Source organism: Lepisma saccharinum, chromosome 8 (genome assembly GCF_977018435.1).
Source record: "Lepisma saccharinum chromosome 8, izLepSacc3.1, whole genome shotgun sequence".
Lineage (NCBI taxonomy): Eukaryota > Metazoa > Arthropoda > Insecta > Zygentoma > Lepismatidae > Lepisma > Lepisma saccharinum.
The window spans coordinates 3,339,809-3,352,666 of NC_139236.1; the positions used below are offsets into that span (position 1 = coordinate 3,339,809).

Genomic DNA, 12,858 nt, shown 5'->3' on the forward strand with positions numbered 1-12,858 from the left:
ATCAGTTTTTACTCAGTTCCACATTTTTTCACATTCACATTCAGAACATAAACATCCATGTCTTACTCGGGATTCGAACCCGGGACCCCTGCTGTCGAAGCGCGCTGCGCTAACTACCTCGTCCCGGAGGTCAATAATAGACTACTGGGACTCCTTATTCGTTGAAGAGAAGAAGCTTTCACAATTATGTATGTTACAAGCCATATATTGTTGCTGCAGGATTCTATATTATCGTCTGGAATTTTGACACGAAATGGTAAGATCAGCTTTTGGCAGTGAAGACCCGAACAGCAAAACCTAGGACATGTCTGAGGAAAGAAATGACAAGGGTTTTACGACCTGTCAATCACTAACTGCCCGTGTACCGGAGGAGGCGTGTTCTTGAGGAGCCTCGCGAAGCGGGCTTGGACAAAACATCTGGTGGTGTAAATGCTGTGCGCGCTCTATCGGCAAAAGGAAGGCGAATTCGGAAAAGGCCTTTCCATGATATACAGTCTTAAAACTCAACGTTAGATAGACCTGAATTCTCTAATTTTATTGTTGTACGTAACAGCTGTGCATCGGCGCACTGCAGCGAGTTTTCTATCTGCTCCATTAGCAACACTGCTTCTTTAGTTGTTTCGCGCATCACGGCAGAAATATCTGCGCTGGACTCTACAGTTGGTGAAATGGGATAGCGAGGGGGAGAACAGATGGTGGATAGCAAGAGAACGGAAAGAAGGTAAACGGAATAAAGCGAAGGAGCGAGGATAAGGACTTCCAGCTAGGTGGGAGAGGGGGATGGAGGCAGAGCGAGAGAGGGGATATCAATGGAATAATGGAGAGATTAGGGGGGACACAGAGAGAGAGAGAAAATAAAAAGGAGGTAGTGTCACGAGCAACAAAATAGTCACACACTTATAAAAACAATCATAGATGGCAGAACCAACACACTAACAATATAAGGTGGAAGTGTTAGGTGGCAAACAGACTCAAATTCCTTAAAAGCTGGAGTACTTATTGCATTGTAATATGTAGCACATTCAACAATCAACAATAAGACAATAAGGTGAGCATGAAAGAGATAATAACAAGTAACTAGTAAGTTAATATATACGAAGTAGTATAGTTGTCGCTGAAATTGTGAACATAATGGAACTTATTTAAGAAGAAAGTGATTTTGGAGGCATAACGTATTTTTGACATTGTAAAAGTAGAGCAACACGTCATCAACCGTTGCCTTTCTAGAGAATTAGGGAATGCAGAAGATAAGAATACGACAATAGGGAATGTGAAATATTGAGCGAACTTACTAGTTTGCAGGGCGTGTTCCAGCTTCCACAATTTCCCTATAAATTGTGTCCGAAACTTTCCAGCGTGTTACACATTCCAGAACTGTCTATTGTATTGCGAGTGTGTTCCAGGATTGCGCAGTGTGTCCCTGCAGTGCTAAAGAACTGCCGAAAAAGCCTCATTGTGTGAACTAACCTATTTAATGAATCTGAGGCGCCGATAAACTATTTTTCCCCCTCTGAACTCAACTGTACCTCTCTAGAAGAATGTGTTGGTCATTATTATTGCAGAACGTTTATTGGAAAAGTATACCATCAATATACCCATCCTCATTAATGTTCATTTGAGAAAAACATTATCGCTAAACATCACAGCCTGTATTTCGTCTTATCATTGGATTGGATATTGAAAATATACCATTAACCCTGAGATAAGAGTATTCATATAAAAGAGGTAGAAATAAAAATATCTTCTAATATTCCCTTCCAGTACACAGCCGACCATAAGTTTCTGGGATGCTTTCCGCATTTTTCTAACTTCACATTACTTGTTACTGGAACTTCGTAAGATGTTACCTTGGAGACAATATGTTAGTCAAAATGCCTATTCTTTATTGTTACAGATGTATAAAAGTGACTTAATATAAGTTCATGTCAGGGTATTAGAGTTTCGTACAGAAAAGTTCATTTTGTCCATTTTCATGGTAGTGCCTGTAAATGCTCCTTTACCTGATTTTCGAAATTAACTTCAGATTAAAACAATTGAAATGTACAGTAGCAATAATTTCTGAATGCGTTATACTTTTACTCCGTATTGTAAAAACTTCAATTCATATTTTCCTTGCGTTTCTGGCAACCATAAACTTCTTTCTGGAAGGATGTGTTTTCCAAATTCATGGCTCCTAATTTTACACCGTCAGCTGCCAAGAGCTATTCTGTGACAGTGAAAGAGTTATCTAATCAGAATGTCTGTCAATATTGTACAGTAAAACCTCGTTAATCCGGACTAATGGGGGGGATAAGTTGACCGGTTTAACGAAAGTCCGGATTAACTGAAATAACCTAAAAAAACAGTAGAAAGTCCATTAAAACTCGGTTTATAGCAACAAAACACGTTTATTATGGTGTATTTAAAGGGCATAGGCCTATATACGCTATACAGTACAGTACAAAAACTGCGGGAAACAGAATTTGATCAGTGGTTGACTGCCTTTTCTTCGGGAAGTTCTCTTGTTGACTTCTATCCACATTTATAATCTTGAATTAGTTGGTTGTTTTTTTTTTGTTTTTTTTTTGGCCTGTCCGGATTAAACCAAGTTCGGCTTATCGGGGTCTGGATTAAGGAGGTTTTACTGTATTATTTTCTTTGGATTCGGTTGTTTTATGAAGTGTAAATTCACATTCTACTCGGGAGTGTTGCCCTAAATAGAGCATGATTTAACGATATATTTAATTTGGCAATATGTTTTAGTGCCTAGTTAAGTGCCCTTTTTCGAGAATGTAAGTGCCTATTTTCCAAATTTTTAGTGCCTTTTTGCCTGCGTATTTTGGATAGTTTTAGTCTCTAGTCATGACATTGTCTCCGCCTCAGACATTTGGATCAAGCAATAATGGCCCAGTATTAAAGGGAAAAAATGTAATTCTTAATATCGTACAGTACTTAAGAAAGTATACGTAACACTCCCATTCGAAAAATACTTAGCACGCCATTGCCTAATAGAGGAAAGTAGATGATAAATATGGAATACCAACTTATCTAGTTTAATGTGTATCCATATCTGGCCGAAAGCTGATAAACCACATCTTAGTACCCGGCCGTTGGTTGTGAGACTGCTTTTGTGATACCTGGATTTGTTTGCTGTGAAAAAAAAATTGCAGGTATGCATGTAGTCGCAAATAATTTAGTGTATGCGGGTGCCTTGAATGTGTTACGTTGGTGTTGAAATGTGCATATTTGGAGCTATCAATAGGTGGAGGTGTTGAAATATGTTTCGAATAATTGTGGGGAAGACAAAGAGAAATGGCGGAGCGACAAATATGGAATGGTATCATCAAGGAGAGCAGTGGGTCCAATGTGGCCTGTGTCACGAATGGGGAAACGACGAATAACCAGGATATTCAGGCTAAATATATGTTTGTGATTTCTGCAAATAGTTTCACGTCTCTTTAGACACATCTTGGCTGTTGGAACAGTTTCTGCTGTTATGTCCCTCATTGCTTTCTAACAGGGTAAGTTTGACCAGATTGTCATGTTCCACAATTAGTTTGTCAATATATTTCTCCTTACTGTGGTGTACAAGAGATAACATTTAGGGTCCTATGTTTAATTTTTATATATATATATTATAGGCCTATTTCATATTTGTCGATCCTTCTCCAAATGTAAACATTTGTCCTTTTTTTACTTCTGTTTACGTTTCTGCTAAGTGTATATCTTTTACTAAACAAGATACATACCACATTACACCTGACATGTCTCCGTACATATCAGAACAAAATCTTTCCTTTTTATTTCATTGTTAAGTAGTTATGGCCCAAAACAAAAATGCTATTCCATATTTCAGGGCTCGGGTGTAAAACATGGTAAATGACATTTTTGGTCATTTCTGAGTTCATTAAGAAAAAAAGGTTATTATAAGCTATACTGTAGATAAATTGTTTACGTTTTGTGTTTACCAATTTCAGAAGACTTTATTGAGTCAAATGCAAATTGTATGACATGGCAATTTCACTCGACAATTGAAGGATGGCACATTTTACTTTGTAACTCAAAAATGCCCAAAATGTCACTTACCTTCAGCGGCGTATACTCTGGGTCATCTAGGTAATCGCAGATGACCCGGCTGTATTTATTATTTTAAAAAATATATATATATACATTTCTTCGCAATATTCTTCCAAACCAATTTCGATGCATACATTTCTTTGCTTCCAGCGCGCTAATGCTTCCAACCGTTTGCCGCTGAATGTCCGGGAACCTTTCTCCAGCCGGTGGAATGACTTCAGGGAATCTCCCCCTGACGTCATTCCTCCCGCTTCCCTTACAACCCTTGGCGAGGAGGGAGGAGAGAGGGGGAGGAAACACTGCTTCTCAGGCGCGGTGATTCCGTGGCCAGGGTAACCTCCTTCTTGTGAGAGTCCACCGGTCGCACTCTCAACCTTCAGAGCCTTTACCGTTCCCTCCGCTGAACTAGGGAAAACATACCCGGTAGAGTGCGAAGAACAGGAAAATTGAATAACATGGGCAAACCAATTCTACGCTAATTTTCACTTTACATTTGCTTCTGTCTTGCTGATTTCTGTTACTTGAACATAAATTTATCAAAAGGAAAAAGCTTAAATATTGAAGATGAAGCAAACTAAATTAAAATTCAAAGCTTAAGCAATTAAAGCACCTACATGCTGACTCCCCCCTCCTTGTATTACAAAAATAGTGATTGTTTCTCCTCTAATCTTCAAAAGCAGCGAGAATACTTCTTTCACGAAACTGAATATTTTTTAAAGGGAAAGATATCAAAAATAAATTATATATATATACTATTAGTTCATTTAAGTTGCTATATTCCGCCTCTATAGATTAATAGTGATGAAGATGAACGAATTAAACATAAAACGAAAAAACACATCAGGCACGTAGCCAGGTGGAGGACTCGGGGGGCTGAAACCCCCCTCCCTGAAATCCTACAAATATCTAATTTAAAAAGTGTATAGTGGTAATTAATTTTACTTCATTAGCACGATTAAACACCTTGCATAATACGTTGTGATAATCTGAGATTCATCTTCAGGACTTCTAACCCCACTGTTTCAACTTTATGTGTCGGCTGCTAATAAGGGATGATCCCCATCCCGAAATAAAATTCTGGCTCTGGCCTGCAATAATTCGAACTTTTAAAACCTGTCATTTCGAGCTCGGAAAGGGATTTTTTTTTTAAAAAAAATAGGGAATTTCATTCTGAGCCAGGAACACAACAACAGAAGTTTGGCGCGTGAAACTGAATGCGTGTAGTCGTTGGCTTCGTGCTGTGCTTCGTGTTTATTATTTATTTAGGTGTTAGTGTTTGTCATGATAGTGCTGTGTTAAAGGGTAATGGATGTGATACAAGATTTGCTGGTGAAACCCAGTGGCGTGCGGTGCTAAAGCAGACAGGGGAACAGGTGACCTCCACTTGCCCCCTCCCCTCCCACACCTGTCGTAATATAATACAGTAGACCAAGTAAAATTCAACCCTTATTGAAATGAACTAAATATAGGGGTGCCCCAACCCAAGGCCAATGGCGCATCCCCTCCAAATCATATAATTTGTGCCCTTAAACCATATCGTAATCCCCACAACGCATTAAATTACGACAGCGTGTCTACTGAAAGTAACTTCTTTCTTAGTTTTAATGAACACTATACTTGATCTGCACCTCCTTCCTAAACAGGGGTGCCCATCACTCAAGACCACCCCTAAAATCGTTCATCATAATCGAGAATATATTGTCTTGTAATGCAGCTATAGTATATAAACTTCACATTCACCTCATTCACGCATCCTAGTAACATATCATTGCGATGAAGCGAGCAAGAAAATCTTTAAATCCATTCCTTTGCAGGCTTTCAAGAATATTAATTTAATGGAATGTCAATACTTTCTTAAGATCCAGAGATATTTAGTCTTTTCCAGCTTCTCCTTTGGCACGTTCGGGGTCGAAAACGTGTGGATATCATATCGCTAAGTGCAGTCTCCAAAATTTAATTTTCGATTTATCTCTCCACTACAGAAATCTCTTGACAATCTGAGATTTCACCAAAGTTTCCACGCCAATTTTAGACTTACTGTTGATATTGAGGAGTGCATTATGCCTCATCCAAAAAATTAATTCTCAGTCTTCACACCAGAATTTCCGCAATAGTCTGTCTAAGACAATAGTAACACACAATAATTGTATAATTGCCCTCAATTTAAGGCTCAATCCCCCTCTAACTAAAATACCCGCAATAATCTAAGACATAGAGTTAGATATTTCTCCCTCCCCCCTTCGATAATACCCTTAAACAATTACTTTTCTTCATCTAATGGATTAAATATGGTGCATTTAAGGTGTAAAAGTTTTATATATATTTTGGAAAAATATATAAATGTTGAATTTTGTATTATTTGAAGGGAACCCCCCGCAAAAAATCTCGATACCGCAACCTGCGCCATAATCATCCCTGTTGGGACCCCTCCTGACCAAATAAACACCATACATATGTTACAAATTGTCAGAAGTAACATACATGAAGCACGTTAAAATTTGGACAATAAGAATGTTAAAGCAAATATGATACTATAATGTAAAAATAACATTATTAACAAAATTGTTGATGCGCAACAAAGAAAATAATAATGAAAGCAATTTATGAGTGATCAGAGAGAATTTTTTTGGGGGGAAACCTGCTTCATCTCTCTATTTGTAGATTATGTTGACTTTTTTGTAGAGTTGAGCATTCTTGTGATTCAAACGTCCTCAATGCAATGATGGCATTCAGATAGCCGAGTTTTTTCATGACGTCCGCTGATTTGTAGAAATTGTGACAAAACCCGAACTGTTCCAAACTCCCTTCTCGTGAACAAACAAGGACAACAATAATTTGCCACTGGAAGAGTATCCAGTTAATCATTTTACAGAGTTGTAGTAACTTTTTATAAAATGCCTTGTGTACGATTTCGTTTTTATTTTTCATTCAGTTAGGGTAGGTCTTGGTTTGCTGTCTTTTCTGTAAAGTTCAATGAACTAAAGGCTTTCGTCTTCAGCCTGTCGATCATACAACATTCTCAACCGTACGCTCGCAACATTCGCTTTCTCGTCCTGCCTCTGCGTGCGCCTGGTCTTGGGGCTGTTGGAACAGGTGGATGCGAGCTGTTCCCTCGGAAGCTATTTCGCAGCATTTAGCCAAGGCATTTAGCAGACGATTAACTGTAGACGATTTTTGCAGTTCGTTATGAATGTCAGACGCAATTTTGCAATAAGATTAGGAAACTATAGACTTACTATACTCAAAACTATCACTACGACGCAATTAAACTTTAGCACATAGCAAAAACTCGAAGGAAAACGAATTTGCTGTCTCTCGCAGGGAACAGCTAGAGAGTTCAGCTTCCCTGGTGGGAAGTGGGACCATCAGGATCGTTTACCTTCGCGCGTGGTCGGAAATACTCGGCGTCAGGCAGCAGAGGGTGGAACGACGAGGGTGGGTGAAGTAAACAAACGTCCAGTCACGGTGAAAGTTTTCTTAGGCGTGTTGATTTCGGGAGAAAGAAGTATTCTTATTATGTTAATATAGATCATTAAAATAGCTTCAATGGGCGATAAGTAGGAGGGAACAGCCTGTTCCCTCTGTTCCATGGAGGGACCGCCACTGGTGAAACCTTTTGGAACAAGATCTTTTCAGGAGAAGTTGCAAATTGTTAATACAGGTAGGCCAGTGCCATCGCTTGAACTTATTTCTACACAAAGACAAAAATCGGGAATATGTGAGGCATATTCGCAAGCAAATTATGACAAAACACCATGGTTGACAGGAAGTATAAGTGGTAATAAGCTTTGCTTTTTTGTTGGCCGTGCTTACTTTTTGGGGCTGAAAAGAATGTATGGATGCGTGGCGGATACTGTAATCTAAACTATCTTTGCAGCGCTTGTGCCAAACATGAAAAATCCGAAAGTCACATAACTTCCTTTGTTAAGCTGCAATCTTTCGCACAGACACGTATTGACGTGCAACTGGACAAACAGCATGCTTTGGATGTGGTTCGGCACAAGTAATCGGGTCCTGGAGTAAGTTGAATTTTGCACTTAAATTAATATTGCGGGATTTTATTTCACTAGTGCACGTCTTTCATTTTATATTTCACAGGTTGTTTTTTATAGCTTTACAATACTGTCTTGTTTTATTATTTGAAATTCTACACGTATATTAAACTGCAATAACGAGAATTAATTCATTGTGGTCGTAGCAATAAGACAAACATTCCGACACAATATTCCTAAATCCAATATGGATCCTGACATAAATTGCACGGAAACTTTTGGAGTTTGAGGATCAAAAGGTCGGAGATTACCCACTCGTTAGAACCAGCATACGCCACTGCTTGCCATGTTTTAAACCCGAGCCCTTGATTTGTCTTCTGTATTCTTAACTCAACTACCAGAATGATCGGCTCCCGCCAAAACCTTCCCTGTCGACAAATAGCGCCCTACGGACAACAGAGAAGTTTTGAGGGTCTCAGAAAATTGACGCATCCTTGAAGAAACGAAAAATAGCTTATTAGCAAATGACCGTTTGTACTTTCTAGAAACCTCCTCACAATCGCAGGGTGTCCTTTTGTCACAGAAGGCAAACAGAAGCTCCCAAAGGGGCTTTCAAGAACAAACGAATAACCGGAGAGTCATAAACGGAATACCTTGGCTCGCAGTTTAATAGAAAAACACGGTGGGATGGACCTTCGAAAGCCCTGCAGTTGAAAAAAGCTTGTGGATCCACATGACAAGAGCAAGGTTTCATGTAGCCCTCCATTGTTACCAACAGGCTAGCAATTGTTGTAGGGCAGTAAAAGTTCCATTTAAGTGGTCCACGTTAGTGTAATAAAGAACATCAGATGGCTTGTAAAGTCTAATTTGCAACAAAGTTTGCCTTTTAGCGCAGTGAGAATAAGGCAATCTGGTTTTCAATTTTCTTTCAGGCGAAATGTAGATTTCTCAGTAGATCATGATAAATCTCGTGCAAAAACATGTTAAAATACAAATGAGAATAATAACGAATCCGAAATGACCTCGAAATAAAACATGGCGTTATCGCTCAATGTTGCCACCTCCGCACAAAATTGAATACATTTTTGTGAGTGGATGACATATAGTTTCATTACGCATTTCTGATTTAAACTCGAGAGACTGAGAAAAAAATGTCCTACAACTCGGAGAAGTGTTGCATACTTTAGAAGTAACCGGGTTCTAAGTCGTGTAATTAAAATACCATCCAGTGACGTTTTTATTGATAGATTGGTTGATTTGGTTTATTTTACATCGCTTTTCTTCCACTTTTTGACTAATCGCGAAGATAAGGATGAGTGATGACAGTGACATTGATCAAGGGACACTTGCAATGACCATTTCCAGGCCGGGATTCCTGACATCGTAGCGCGATGTGCTAAACACACCGCCACGGAGGCCAGCTGTAGTCAAGTTTTAATGCATAAAATATTTTTTACATTCTATAACAGATGCAAAATTGTGTAGTTTTTAAATGTGGGTATAGTAATTTACGCAAGTAGCAGCAAATATTACCCGCTCCCCCCCATATCGGTACGTGTGCAAATGTGCGGAAAGATACGATGATATACATGTGTATTAGAGGTCCTCTCCGATGGCGCAGTGGTAGCGTCGTCGCCTTGTAATCAAGGGGCCCCGGGTTCGATACCCGGTGGAGGCACATAGTGGTTCGGATCCCACTTTAAACTGTAGGTCCAGTCCCAATTAGCCTTACTGTGCATAAAGTGGACTTAAAACACCAAATCAAACCAAAAGCAAAACATGTGTAGTATTAAAAAATAGAGAGAAGACGAAGATGAAAGTGAAGATGGCAACACTGGTTCCGCATATGGTTGTAGTGAATTGTATGATATGCAGTGCATCGAAGTACACTATGCCCCTATATAAACCTGCAATCTCTATTGACGTATCACCATGACACCCCGTCCTCGGTAGCACTATACCCTACGGACATAGCACAAAACTTCGTCACATCGGCCCGCCTTCGGACCTCACAGTAGTTACTAGGAACCACTAAATGCCATAGCAGATCTTAAACTCATTGCGACAGTTGCAGGAGTAACTGACAGAAGACATCCAAACACGTCATTACTTCCATGAAAATAATCACATTTAGGAGCCAGGCCATACGTGGACACTCCACTGCAACAAACGTCAATATAGCTGAAAAGCTGACAGTGCAGGCTGATAAATATTATTTCGGTTACAACCTCCAAACTATGTAACGTCTAGGCCTTCCTACTTGTCCGATTGTAGGCCTCCCAGATGAACGTAGCAGTAACGCTGTCGCCTTGAAATTACGGAGTTCGGCGATCTCCGTTATGGAGTGGTTAGCACAGTGCGCTACGACTCCAGGGCATCGAATCTCAACCTGGGCATGTTTTTTTTGTGTGAGTGTCCCATTATCAATTTCATCATATGATCACTCATCCTCATCTTCGCGATTAATCACAAAGTGGAAGAAGAGCGAAGTAAAATAAACCAAATCAATCGCGTAGTTCCGGTTTCGATCCCCGGTTGAGGCACATTGCACAGTAGTTCGTTTTGATTTCATTTATTTTACTTCGATTTTGTGCCACTTTTGGATAATTTGCGAAGATGGTGCGGCACACAGTGATTCGTATTCCTCATTAAACAGGTTGCACTCCCGATTAACATATCTGAGCATAAAGTGTACTTAATAAGAAGACACTGACAAACATTTTTTGAGCATGGAACTTCTAAAGTGTGCAACGCTGCTGCAAGTAGCTGGGCAATTTTTCTTTCACTCAAAAGTGGATTTCATGTGTGTATTGAAACTATTCATATCTCACACACATAATATTTGTGAGGTTGCAATACTGTTTGTTTTGTGTTTTATCTTTCATACGACTTGCCTAAACAGATCAACACTTTCTCGTCTCGTTTTCGAAATGTTTCCGTAATGGATGTGATGCCAACTTTTCGCCACACACAGAGTTATAAATTGTATTTGATCAAATTCTTAATTAAAAGAAAAAGCATTTCTCGCTATATAAAGCGAACTGTTAACAACGTGTGAGTAAGTAAGCATTCATATTAATTCTGTTGTATTTACTACTTGACGCAAGTTTTCTGCCACTTTTGACTCCACGACGATGAGGATGAGTGGTGATTACATGAAACTAGTGTAATGACTGCCTACCGGTAGAAATAGGGAGCCACCACATCATGAAGGCAACAGTGCCTCCGGGAACCAGTTGGGCCACAAAACAAAACAAATCAAAAAAATTAAATCCACGGCTAGCTACACATACAACCTCAACTGGCTCCTTGTAACACACCATATGTAGCTGAAACTTAACATGAGCAGGTAAATCGAGATGCAAACACAATCATTATTATTTCCATAATTTTAATTTCTATTAGTTTGGATAACTATGCAAGGTGACCAAAACTGATCCAAGAATCAAGACCTATAAACATATTTATAAAATTTACACACACTGTCCCAAACTACATTAGCAATGAAGTGTTGAAATTATTGGCCAATTATATAATGCATGCAGTACGCGTACTACACTACAGTTTGCACATTACCTTGTCTGCCGATGCACATTAGAAAGAAAAATATATATAAGCGCGCACTGAGTTCATCGTTGGGGCCCAGTCTTCTAATATGGTCCTGATGTCACGTTTGAAGAGATATGGATGGGGGGGGGGGGGTAATAGATGAAATGATGGCGGTTCTTCAGTAGAGCAGCTACAACCACTGGTGGGTTCCTTGGTCGTCTCTGGTTCAGTCCATTTCAGCGCTTGATTACTGTATAAGCTGTTCGGCAGGCATCTTAACGTTGGACTCGCCGTACTTGACGGTGCTTCAACACTTGCCCGTTCACGTGTCCGAGCGTCAACAAATCAGCACTGCACACATACGTAGTTCGTACTTGGCGCTGTTTTAACACTTGCACGTTCACACGCCCGAGCGTCAACAGATCCGCACTGCTCTCATATGCGTACAAGGCAAAGAATCAAAGAACTTTTCAAGAGCGACCACTTTGCCTCCTTACTTCTTCACCGTTAAAACTTAGACTGTCTGTCCCAGGACTCTCCACACTCCTGGAAACACTATTTTGCACTATTGTGCTCCCCTGACCAATCAGGAGCTTGCACTTTCTTCTCCATTATGCACTACTGACAATGAACATGGAGGGTGTGTGACCTCGCAAGTTTACAGCGTTATATATATCTCACCCTTTTACTAAAGTCGACAGAAACATGCCTAGGTTCGAAATTTATGAAGGTAAATAGTTCTCCATTGAGCTTAATTCTGAAATTTACGCAAGGGATGTTTTCGAAATGGTGACAGGCTTGTAAATATTCGAGAGACAAATATATGATCGCACAGATGGACAGAGAAAAGGCTTGACGTGAGAATGTCTGAAAATATGGTGCGACTCGAATCGGAAGAGACCCCCCCCTAGAATGGAGGGTGTGGAGCCATCTAGCATGGAAGAAAATCACTAGATTTAGAAAGTTGAAAGAGGAAAAGACAAAGTGATACCTTTACATACTTATGCCGGTGAAATTTTGATATGCCTGGCAACACTGACGTCCAGACGCGCATTTTGTTGGGGAGACCTAGCTCTATTGTTACATTTTTTTCAGCTTTCTAGACTGGCTGCTGCATTCTGTCCCTCGGCCGTGAAAGTCGCATGGTGGTAAATTCACGTAACTGTGACAGCACCATGCTGTGCGAAGAAGGTGGTCGAAAATAGGGGTGACGTCCATGAGAGTTCCCACGACCCACGCTAACTTTCCAAAATAAGAAAAA

At 39.9% G+C, this 12,858-nt stretch overlaps 1 protein-coding gene across 3 annotated transcripts in view; it reads left to right on the forward strand.

The window, feature by feature from the left end:
- Positions 1-12,858, forward strand: part of wb (wing blister) — an 849,362-nt gene that overhangs the window by 69,855 nt on the left and 766,649 nt on the right. The window lies entirely within an intron of this gene.